The sequence below is a fragment of the Rhinopithecus bieti genome, unplaced genomic scaffold (assembly GCF_001698545.2).
Source record: "Rhinopithecus bieti isolate Rb0 unplaced genomic scaffold, ASM169854v2 scaffold_18466, whole genome shotgun sequence".
In the NCBI taxonomy this organism is placed as follows: domain Eukaryota; kingdom Metazoa; phylum Chordata; class Mammalia; order Primates; family Cercopithecidae; genus Rhinopithecus; species Rhinopithecus bieti.
This window is the reverse complement of record NW_016809319.1, coordinates 1,453,411-1,466,041: the sequence shown is the minus strand read 5'-3', so window position 1 is coordinate 1,466,041 and position 12,631 is coordinate 1,453,411. Positions and strand designations below refer to the sequence as shown.

General features: G+C 42.0%; 1 pseudogene; it reads left to right on the top strand.

Moving 5' to 3' along the window:
• The first annotated feature begins 11,137 nt into the window (after window positions 1–11,137).
• Window positions 11,138–11,911, top strand: LOC108540126 (60S ribosomal protein L8 pseudogene; annotated as a pseudogene).
• The last annotated feature ends 720 nt before the right edge of the window (window positions 11,912–12,631 follow it).

Below are 12,631 nucleotides of genomic sequence, written 5' to 3'. Positions count from 1 at the left end.
GAGCGAGACTCCTTCTCAAAAAAAAAAAAAAAAAAAAAAAAGGCAACCTATTAAATGGGGGGAAAAATTGCAAACCATATATCTGATAAGGGGTTAATTTCCAAGATACATAACTCTTACAATTCAGTAGTTAATCAAAACAAATAAAAACAAAAACCTGATTAAAAATAAAACTGGGCAGGGCGCGGTGGCTCATGTCTGTAATCCCAGCACTTTGGGAGGCTGAGGCGGGCAGATCACCTGAGATCGGGAGTTTGAGACCAGCCTAACCAACATGGAGAAAACCTGTCTCTACTAAAAATACAAAATTAGCTGGACTTGGTGGCGTACGCCTGTAATCCCAGCTACTCGGGAGGCTGAGGCAAGAGAATCACTTCAACCTGGGAGGCAGAGGTTCCGGTGAGCCAAGATCGTGCCATTGCACTCCAGCCTGAGAAACAAGAGCGAAACTCCGTCTCAAAAAAATAAAAAATAAAATAATAATAATAATAATAATAATAATAATGTACTAAGGACTTGCATAGACATTTCTCCAAAGACGATATACAAACAGCCAACAAGTATATGAAAAGACGCTCAATGTCACTAATCATCAAGAGAATGCAAATCAAAACAAAAGTGAGATATCATCTTGTACCTGTTAGGATAGCTATTATCAAAAGAGCAAAAGACAAGTGTTGGTGAGTTCGTAGAGAAATGGGAACTTTTCCACCCTGTTAATGAGATTGTGAAATGGTGCAGCCTCTGTGGAAAACAGTATGAAGGTTCTTCAAAAAATTAAAAATAGAACTACCAGGCCGGGTAGTTCTGGTAGTTCTACCTGTAATCCCAGCACTTTGGGAGGCTGAGGCTCACAAATCACTTGAGGTCAGGAGTTCGACACCAGCCTGAGCAACATGGTGAAACCCCGTCTCTACTAAAAATACAAAATTAACCGGGTGTGGTGGTGCCCACCTATAATGCCAGTCACTCGGGAAGCTGAGGCAGGAGAATCGCTGGAAACCAGGAGGTAGAGGTTGCAGTGAGCCAAGATCGCACCACTGCCCTCCAGCCTGGGCGACAAAGCAAGACTCCATCTCAAAAACAAAACAACAACAACAAAAAATTAAAACTACCATATATGATTCAACAACCCCATTTCTGGGTATATATCCATCAAAATTGAATTCAGAATCTCAAGGACATGTTAGTGCACCTATATTCATTACAGCATTATTCACAACACCAAAGATGTGGAAGCAACCTAAATATTCATTAGTGGAGGGATTAATATAGAAAATATGGTATATACATACAATAGAATATTATTCAGCCTTCAAAATAAAGGAAATTCTGGTCAGGCATGGTGACTCACGCCTGTAATTCCAGCACTTTGGGAGGTTGAGGTGGGGGGATCGCTTGAGCAATATAGTGAGAGCCTGTCTCTACAAAAAATTAAAATATTAGCCAAGCATGGCGGTGTGCAGTCCTAGCTACTCAGGAGACTGAGGTGGGAGGATCACTTGAGCCCAGGAGGTTGAGGCTGTAGTGAGCCAACATCATACCATTGCACTCGATCCTGAAAGACAAAGCAGGACCCTGTCTCAAAAGAAAAAAAAAAAAAAGGAAATTCTGCAATATGCAACAGCATGGGTCAACTACTTTGAGGACATTATTGTGAGTGAAATGAGCTTCCCACAAATGGACAAATACTGCTTGATTCCACTTGAGATATCTAAAATAACCAAACTCATTGAATCAGAGAGTAGAATGGTGGTTGCCTGTGGTTGGGGGAAGGGGAAAATGGGAATTTCAGTTGTGCAAAGTAAGTTCTAGAGATCTGCTGTACAACATTGTGCCTGTAGTTAACAATACTGTATTGTACTCTTAAATTTTTGTCGCTGTGCTCAGTGGCTCATGCCTGTAATCCCAGCACTTTGGGAAGCCGAGGTGGGCAGATCACCTGAGGTCGAGAGTTCAATACCAGCCTGACCAACATGGAGAAACCCCCATCTCTACTAAAAACACAAAATTAGCCTGGCGTGGCGGCGCATGCCTGTAATCCCAGCTACTGGGGAGGCTGAAGCAAGAGAATAGCTTGAACCTGGGAAGTGGAGGTTGTCATGAGCCAAGATCACGCCACTGCACTCCAGCCTGGACAACAAGAGCAAAACTCCCATCTCAAAAAAAAAAAAAAAAAAAAAAAAAAAAAAAAGAGGTAAATCTCATGGCAAGCTCTTTTACCTTAATAATATTTTAATAAAAAATATGGACTTACTTTTACTCTCTAGTAAAATATAATACTGGCACATTACATCAAAATGTTAAAACTTAAAATCTTTTCTTCATTTTGTTCCTCAATTCCAATAAATTCTGCTACTAGCCCCAAATTAGGGCCTCACAAATCCAGTGTGTACAAGCACCACTGGAACTGCCAAAAAGGTTGGGCTCCCACCTCCAGCTCTAGACTGTCTTGAATTTCTGACTCCCCACCTCTGATTGAACTCAATTTTGAGTTCCAGGGGAATTCCCATTCCACCCACTAAGGAAGGAAGGATGGCTCCTAACAGTGACTGAGAGCCTAACTGATAGGACCTTATGTCTCGAGCACCTAACTTGTAGGCTCTTTTGGCTGGAGAGGGCAATCTGACTCTAGTAGGTACTCCCTTTGTCCCAGAGAGATGCAACCCACATTGACCCCTACTAAAACCATCTGGAGCCGAAGAGATGTAGATCAAATGCAGCTATGAACTAAGTCTCAGGATTGGAGGGATGGAGCAAACTGAAAAAGAAAGGGAGATCAGCAGAATCAGATTAAGCAGAGCTTCTGAAGGGCAGATATTCCTGAAAATCCTAAAGGCAGAAACCTTGTCTTATCTCCATCTGCAACCCTCCTCAAATCATGCTTCCACCCCTCCCCCAGAAAAACACAACCTTCACAGAAGAGTTTTGAAAAGATTTCTGGAAAGGAAATAATGTTACCAGAGGCCATTGAGGTCTTTTGTCTGGTCACCACTGGTCAAAATAAAGAAATCAGCAAACTTTTTATTGCTGTGAAAACGTATGCTCATGTACTCATTGGCCATTAACATATTCTATTTTAGAATTGCCTGTTCAGGTTTTTTGCTCATAATTCTAAAAGTGAAAAATAAATAAAGTTATGAGGGGTATAAAAAAGAATCGAATATTTATGTGACCTTGGGGAAAGAAAATTTCTTAGTGAGACACAAAATAACTAAACCAAAGTTAAATGAATTGGACTTCATAAAAATTAACAATTTCTTCTTCTAATTATTATTTTTGAGACGGAGTCTTGCTGGGTCGCCCAGGCTACAGTACCGTGGTGCGATCTCAGCTCACTGCAACCTCTACCTCCCAGGTTCAAACAGTTCTCCCACCTCAGCCTCCCAAGTAGCTGGGATTATAGGCATGTGCCATCAAAATTAACAATTTCATCACAAGAGATCATTAAAGTGTTTCCCAGACTCAAGTGATAAGAAGATATTTGCAATACAAATATTTGGCAAATAACTCTTAAGTGATACATATGGCTCAATGATATAAAGCATAATAAAATGTGCACAGATGTGATTCAAAGGGAAACTCTGCCAGGCGTGGTGGCTCACGCCTGTAATCCCAACACTCTGAGAGACTGAGGCGGGAGAGTCTCTTGATCCCTTGAGTTCGAGACCAGCTTGGGCAATATAGTGAGACACCCCTTCCCCCACCCACAACAAAACATTAAAAAATTAGCCTGGCATGGTGGCATGTGCTTGTGGTCCCAGCTACTCTGGGGGCTGAGGTGGGAGAATTGCTTGAGCCTGGGCGGTCCAGGCAGCAGTGAGCCCTGATTGTGCCACTGCACTCCAGCTTGGGCAACAGAGTGAGACCCTGTCTCAAAAACAAAAAGAAAACAAACGAACAAAAACCCAAACAAACAAACAACAAACCCCAAAAGGAGTTCTGTTCTGTTTTATAAACCTTGAGAGCCTCATTCTTTCCTGATTGTGAAGAGTGGCCAGGTGCATCAGGTAGGTGAGACCTGTACCACCTGCACCTCAGCCCAGGTCAGAAGCTACGCAAGTGTAGAGACCAAAGTTAGGGACCCACAGCGATACTAGTTTTGCAACAACGTTCAGTGTTCACCTTTGGTGTTGACGTTTGCGTTGACAACTGGAGTCCAGTTTAGTGAAAGAAGAATTAACTAAGCTAAAGTGGAGAGAGAAGAAAAAAAACAATACTGACAGGATACATTTCCGCCCAGTTTCTATGGAAACTACCGTACACCCACGAGTCACCTCTAAAAATTAAAATGGAGTTTTCTTGGATGTCCCATATTTAGTATTGTGAAATGTATTTTTTTCCTTTGAGCATTTTCATATTTGAGGCAAGTTTTTCCTTTCATCGTATCTTCCATTTATCAAAACCAACAATACCAAAACTCCACAACCCAATACCCAGGAAGGGGTTTCCCCAGTGACCCAAATACTTCACAAATGCCAGGCCAGGTGAAGAAGGAAAGGTATTTTGGGCAGAGGATTTTTTTTTTTTTTTTTTTTTTTTTTTTTTTTTTTTGAGACGGAGTCTTGCTCTGTCACCTAGGCTGGAGTGCAGTGGTACAATCTTGGCTCACTGAAACCTCCGCCTCCCAGGTTCAAGCAATTCTCCCAGGTTCAAGCAATTCTCCTGTCTCAGCCTACTGAGTAGCTGGGACACGCTACCACGCCCAGCTAATTTTCGTGGAATTTTTTTTAGTAGAGGCGGAGTTCGCCATATTGGTCAGGCTGGTCTCGAACTCCTGACCTCAGGCGATCCACCTGCCTAGGCCTCCCAAAGTGCTGGGATTACAGGCGTGAGACACCGTGCCCGGCCGAGCAGAGGAAACTTTTAAAGTTGACTGACTTCTTTGCTATTAATAAACTTTAAACTTTTTTTTTGGTCTTTATGAAACAATCACTGCAAAATTATAGCTGAGACAGTGAAAGAGATCTGACCTAACCATCTTTCTTCTAACCTCCAAGCTGTCCTTGTTCATTCCTGGACGTAGGCTGAACTAACTTTGGGAGGAACTTAGTTTATAGTTTATAGTTTACAACAATGACCATAACAGCTTTTTCCCAAAAGAAAATCCCTTATTGCCTGGGTAGGACTAACAAATTAGCTACCAGATTACAAATTATGGTTTAGGGGTCCGTCATGCATCCTCTGGCTGCAAGAATCTGAAGCTCCCCATATTGCTCCTGGGGATAACATCACTACTGTAAAACCTAAGATGGGTGCTTGAGATATTTTGCAGACCCTACATTCGATGGATCAGCTACCACCACCCAGTTCTGCAATCCCACCCAGGAACAGAAGACAGCAAGAAAACCTCACTTTCACACCTGCTATGATTCCATCTCCAACCTGACCAATCAGCACTCCCTACTTCCCAAGGCCCTTACCCCCTAAATTATCTTTTAATTAATTTATTTATTTTTGTTTGTTTGAGACCAACTGTCGCTGTTGTTGCCCAGGCTGGAATGCAATGGCACAATCTCGGCACACTGAAACCTCCACCTCCCGGGTTCAAGTGATTCTCCTGCCTCAGCCTCCCGAGTAGCTGGGATTACAGGCTCCCCTTCCGCCACTATGGCCAGCTAGTTTTTGTATTTTTAGTAGAAGTGGGATTTCACCATGTTGGCCAGGCTTGAACTCCTGACCTCAGGTAATCTGCCCACCTCAGCCTCCCAAAGTCCTGGGATTACAGGTATGAGCCACCGTGCCTGCCGCTAAATTATCTTTTAAAATTACCATCCCCCAGTGCTCCAATGCCCAGGGAGACTGATTTGAGTAATAGTAAAACTCTGGTCTCCTACGCAGCTGGCTCTGCGTGAATTACGGGGTGGAGTGCAGTGGCTGATCTCAGCTCACTGCAAGCTCCGCCTCCCGGGTTTACGCCATTCTCCTGCCTCAGCCTCTCGAGTAGCTGGGACTACAGGCGCCCGCCACCTTGCCCGGCTAGTTTTTTGTATTTTTTAGTAGAGACTGGGTTTCACCGTGTTAGCCTGTCTTGATAAATTGGCTCTGTCTAGGCAGCAGGCAAGATGAACCCATTGGGCAGTTACATTTAGTGACCTGAAAAACTTTTTTAAAACAATCTCAATATTTTATGATTTGGTCATTTCAGAGCAATGTAGACTTTCAGAGTAAAGAAGGAAAACCTGTTTCATAGAATCTTATAACAGATTCTTCTGCATGTGAGGAAGATCAGTGAATTTCTCTGTATTTCTGTTCCTAGAAAAAGCCTGGGCCCCAACTGTGTATGTCCCATTAGTGCAGACTCTTATGCCTTTCTTTTTTGTTTGGTGCAGTTTCAGATACAATAGTCCCTTTATTCATGGGGGATATATTCCAAGACCCCCAGTGGATGCTTGAGACTGCTGATAGTACTAAACCCTATACATAACTGTTTTTTCTTCTATACACACTGTGAAAGGAAAATAAATCTTAGAACCCTAAAATCACTAAGTCAACAGAAAAGTCAAGCTGGGAACTACAGGCAAACCTGCCTCTCATTTTATTCCTAAACAAGATAGTTAAAAAGATAAAAGAGCTACATACCACCCTCACAATTTGCCCATAAGGAAATTCCTTGAAGGCCTTAAGGTATTTATCCTAAAAAAATTTGTTGAATTTCACCCTGGCAATGTAAACTGATAGCTTACCTTCACAGGTGTGGTACCTAAAGTCATCCCTCTGGCCGGGTGCGGTGGGTCATTCACGCCTGTAATCTCAGCATTTTGGGAGGCCAAGGTGGGCAGATCACCTGAGGTCAGGAGACCAGCCTGGCCAACATGGCAAAACCCTGTCTCTAATAAAAATACAAAAATTAGCCAGGTGTAGTGGCATGCGCCTATAATCCCAGCTATTGGAGAGGCTGAGACAGGAGAATCACTTGAACCCAGGAGGCGGAGGTTGTTGCAGTGAGGAGGTTGTTGCCGTGAGCCAAGATCGCACCACTGCACTTTAGCCTGGATGACAGAGTGAGACTCTGTCTCAAACAAAACAAAACAAAACAAAAAAACCAAACTGTCATCCCTCTGCTCACCTGAGATAAATGCATATCTGATTGTTTCCTCTGCCCTATTGTTTATGTAAAAATGCAGATTCACTGAGCCAAACTAAATTGTGTATTCAGTGAAAGGTTGATCAAGGACTCAAAGGAATGCAACCTTTGTCTTTTATGTCTTTTCTACCTATGACCTGGAAGACCCCACCACCACTTTGAGTTGTCCAGTCTTACTGGATCAAACCAATGTACATCTTACACATAGTGATTGATGTCTCATGTCTCCTTAAAATGTATAAAAGCAAGCTGTACGCTGACCACCTTGGGCACAGGTCGTCAGGACCTCCTGAGCCTGTGTAACAGGCGTATCCTTAACCTTAGCAAAATAAACTCTCTAAATTGGTTGATATCTGTCTCAGATATTTTGGGTTTACAACACATACCTATAATGGTTTAACTGATAAAATAGCCAGGGTAAATAACAGCAACTAATAATAAAATATAACAATTATAACAATATACTGTAATGAAAGTTACATGAATGTGGTCCTCCTCTTTTTCCCTATATAAAGCTTTTTTGTTGTTGTTGTTGCTCTTTGGTTTTGTTGTTAAAACAAGTAATTTATAATCATTTGGTTGGAGAGTTTATTAAAAAACTCAGTGAGGCACTACAGGTAGATTATGGAAGGTGGATATTAGAAGTTAGAAAATTGTCTGCTTTATTACAGTGAAATTTAAAGTGACAATGCTGGTTTAGCACACTTTTTTTTTTTAGGCAGAGTCTCACTCTATTGCCCAGGCTGGAGTGCAGTGGCACAATCTTGGCTCACTGCAACCTCCTCCTCCCAGGTTCAAGCAATTCTCATACCTCAGCCTCCCAAGTAGCTGGGACTACAGGTGTGTGCCACCGCACCCAGCTAATTTCTGTAATTTTATAGAGATGGGGGTTTTGCCATGTTGGCCAAGCTGGTCTTGAACTCCTGACCTCAAGTAATCCGCCCGCCTCGGCCTCCCAGAGTGATGGGATTACAGGCCTGAGCCACCGCGCCCAGCCTAGCACACTCCTAAGTTTAAGAAAGAAATCAGTTTCTTTGTTACTGATGAGTTCAGTTGATTGGCGCATCTTACCCATAATGCCAACATCTGGCGTTGAGTACTCATAGAGGCCAGGCCAGTATCTAATTTTTTTTTTTTTTTTTAAACACTTGACAGTTTCTAAGTATCCACATGAAATTGCCTCTTACCTATTTTGTGAAAAGTTCTCTCTGCACTTAGGGGTAAAGGGAAGTCAATAGAATATCAGTTATTCACTTGGCTCAAAGTGTGGCCCTGTTTCTTTTTTTATTTTTTTCTCACGGACCTGGGTCCTAAGCATTGCTTATTTTTAGAAACCCCTAAGGAAAATCTCTTGGCAAAGAACCTGCACAAGTGGCTCTGGAAATTTCAAGGAAGCCAATCTCACCTGCATAGTATAGGCAGGATCCTGCACCACTAGAGCCTACTCAAGTTGATGCCATTGGGCCCTAGAACCTACAGGCCACGCAGAGCATAAGGGGAGGGAGCTGGGACAGCGACATGCTGGGGCGCGGCAAGATGGGGCAACATGGGCCTCACCGTGGCTGAGAACAAAGGAGGGAGCAAAAATGTTCCTGAGGTGGCTCAAATCAAAAAAAGGAGGATATGAGATCCTTTGATTTAGGTGCTTGATCATATACAAAGGTCCTATCTGGTTCAAATAGAGACTCTCAGGAACAAAACGTAAAAAAGGTGACCACTTTTTTGTTTCCGCCTGGTTTCACGTGATAACCACTACACTATGGAAACAACCCTGCCAGAAGCCATTGGAACTGAGGCACCTAGGGCGAAACAATCCAGGTTTGGCTTTAGAAAATCTGTATGTTCTACTCAGATTTTTTTTTCCTGGTAGTTTTTTCCATATATTTCAGACTTTCTACTTATTAAAATCAAAGATATCACATCCTGACCGTTGTTATTTGCCTACCACAAATTGGTACATATATTCACCAAATATATTTACCAGAATGCCCAGTAAGCTATTCAGAATAATTAAAACTACTGGAAACTTCGCAAGTGCCCATCAGCAGATACATGAATTAATTCACATGAAATAATCTATTGCAACAATAATGAACAATCTACAACTATGTGGATGAATCTCACGGAGATGTCGACTAAAATAAACAAGACAGAAAAGGACAGTACTCTGTGGCTCCACTGATTTAAATTATAAAGCAGGTAACATTCCACTGTCCAGCCAGAAGTCACAATAGTGCTTCCCTCTGGGAAGAGTGGGTAGTAACTGAAAAGGAACTGGAAATGCTCTGGTTTCCCAGGTGTGTTCATTTTATGTGTACTCATCAAGGGATGTGTATGTGTGTGTGTGTGTGCATGTGTAAGAGGCGGGGAAGGTGGGAAAGAGAGACGGAGAAGGAGGGAGGGAGAGGGAGAGGGAGGGAGAGATTGGGAGAGAGGTGCACAGGGATAGACTGATAAATTGAAGAAGTAATAGGGTTATGCAGTTGTGGAGACAGGTTAGAAAGTGCTAAATCCATAGGGCAGGCTGTAATAAAAGACAGGCCATCAGAAAAGGCAGGCTGAAAACAATACAGACAATTCAATAAAACCAGAAGTTCTTTGAAAAGTTGTCTACATTGTCTACATTGTCAGCAGACTTGACATTTAGCTAGATTGACTAAGTAAAAACAAAAAAAGGAAAAGAGACTCAAAGTATTAAAATTGGAAGTGAAAGCGGGGATGTTATTACTAAATTTACAAAAATAAAAAGAATTATAAGAGTACACTATGAAAATTGTATGCCAGTAAATTGGATGACCTAGATTAAATGAGCAAACTCCTAGAAACACACAATCTACAAAGATTGAATCATAAAGAATTAGAAATTTGAAAAGACCTATAACTAGTAAGGATATTGAAACAGTAATCAAAAACCTACCATGAAAAAAAGCCCTGGACCAGCTGGCTTAACTGATGAATTCTATCAAACATTTAAATAACTAAGCAGTCCTTCTCACACTTTTCCACAAAACTGAAGAGTAGGAAACACTTCCTAACTCATTTTATGAAGCTAGCATTACTCTGATACCAAAGCCAGACAAAGCGATTACAAAAAGAAAGCTACAGGCTAATACTTTTTTATCAGTGCTAAATTCCTCAACAAAATACTGGCAAACTGAATTCAACAACATATTAAAAGGATTATACACTATAGCAAAGTAGGATTCATTCCTGAAATGGAAGGATTCAGAATACAAAACAAGTAATTAACATAATGTATACATAAACAGAATGAAAGAAAAAAGTCTTTTGAACTAATACAAAAAAAGCATTTGACAAACTTTAAACACCTTCATGATAAAAAAAAAATTCAATAAAGTACACATGGAAGGAAATTCCCTCAATATGATAAAGGCTTTTTATGAACATTACCCTCAATAATGAAAGACTGAAAGTTTTTTTCTGTAAGATCAAGAACAAGACAGGAATGCCTACTTTTAGTACTGTATTTAGCTGGTATTGGCAGTTCTAGATAGAGGGGGAAAAAAAACAAGAAAAAGAAATAAAAGGCATCCAAATTGGAAAAAAAGGTAAAAGTATTTCTGTCACAGATGATGATTTTATACATAAAATCTTCAATGTTTTGAGCTGTGAGCTGTGAGCTGAGGTTGCGCCACTGCACTCCATCCTAGGCAATAGAAGGAGACTCCGTCTCCAAAAAAGAAAAGAAAAACATTTTCAATTACAATAGGATCAACAAGAATAAAATACTTAGGATTAAAATTAATCAAGGAGGAAGAAGACTTGTACGCTGGAGACTACAAAACATAGCTGAAAGGAATGAAAGAAGACAGCAATGAAAGGAAAGACATTGATGTTCAATTAGTTAACACTAAGAGCTATCTATGATTCAACATAAACTCTATCAAAATCCCAATAATTTTTTTTTACAGAAATAAGCAAATCTATTCTAAAGCTCATATTGAATCTCAAGGGATCCTAAATAGCCAAATTAATCTTGAAAAAGAAGAACAGCTCTTTCGGCCACGCTAGTGACCAGGACCCGTCGCCATGGGCCGCGTGATCGGAGGGCAGAGGAAGGGCGTCGGGTCTGTGTTCCTCGCGCAAGTGAAACACCTTTAGAGCTCCGCGTGCCTGCACGCCGTGGATTTCGCTGAGCGGCACGGCTACATCAAGGGCACTCTGAAGTATGTCATCCACTACCCGGGCCGCAGCGCGCCCCTCGGCAAGGTGGTTTTCCGAGATCCGTACCGGTTTAAGAAGCGAACGGAGCTATTCATTGCCGCCGAGGGCATTCACACAGGCCAGTTTGCGTATTGCGGCAAGACAGCTCAGCTCAACATTGACAATATGCTCCCTGTGGGCCCCATGACTGAGGGTACGATCGTGTGCTGCCTGGAGGAGAAACCTGGAGACCGTGGCAAGCTGGCCCGGGCATCAGGGAACTATGTCACCGTTATCTCCTACAACCCTGAGACCAAGAAGACCCTTGTGAAGCTGCCCTCTGGCTCCAAGAAGGTTATCTCCTCAGCCAACAGAGCTGTGGTTGGTGTGGTGGCTGGAGGTGGCCGAATTCACAAACCCATCTTGAAGGCTGGCGGAGCCTACTACAAATATAAGGCAAAGAGGAACTGCTGGCCACCAGTACGGAGTGTGGCTATGAACCCTGTGGAGCATCCTTTTGAAGGTGGTAACCCCCAGCACATTGGCAAGCCCTCCATCATCCATAGAGATGCCCCTGCTGGCCGCAAAGTGGATCTCACTGCTGCCCACCAGACTGGACTTCTCCGAGGAACCAAGACTGTGCAGGAGAAAGAGAGCTAGTGCTCAATAAAGAGAGCTAGGGGCTCAATAAAGTTTGTCTTTATGCAAAAAGAAAAAAAAGAAAAAGAAGAACAAAATTGGAGGCTTTATACTTCCTGATCTCAACATTTACTTTAAAGCTACAGTAATCAAAACAGTATGGTACTGGCATAAGGAGAGACATACAGACACAAGTGAATAGAGGGCCCAGAAAGAAACTGTGGCTTGTATGGGCAACTGAATTGTGAGAAGGGTGCCAGGACCATTTAATGGAGAAAGAACAGACTTTTCAACAAATGGTGCTAGGAAAACTGAATATCTACATGCAAAAGAATGAAGTTGGATGTTCACCTTATAATACATGTAAATACTAACTTAAAACAGATCAAAGACCTAAACATAGTTGCTAAAACTTTAAAATTCTTAGATGAAAACCTTGGGGAAAATCTTCATGACATTTGGCAATGATTTCTTGGATATCATACCAAAAGCACAGAGAACAATAACAAAAAAAAAAAATAAATTAGATTTCATCAAATTAGTTACATTTGTAGGCTGGGCATGGTGGCTCATGTCTGTAATCCCAGCACTTTGGGAGGCTGAAGCTGGTGGATCACCTGAGGTCAGGCATTCGAGACCAGCGTGACCAATATGGTGAAACCTCATCTCTACTAAAATTATAAAAATTAGCTGGCGTGGTGTCCTGTGCCTGTAGTCCAGCTACTTGGGAGGCCGAGGCAG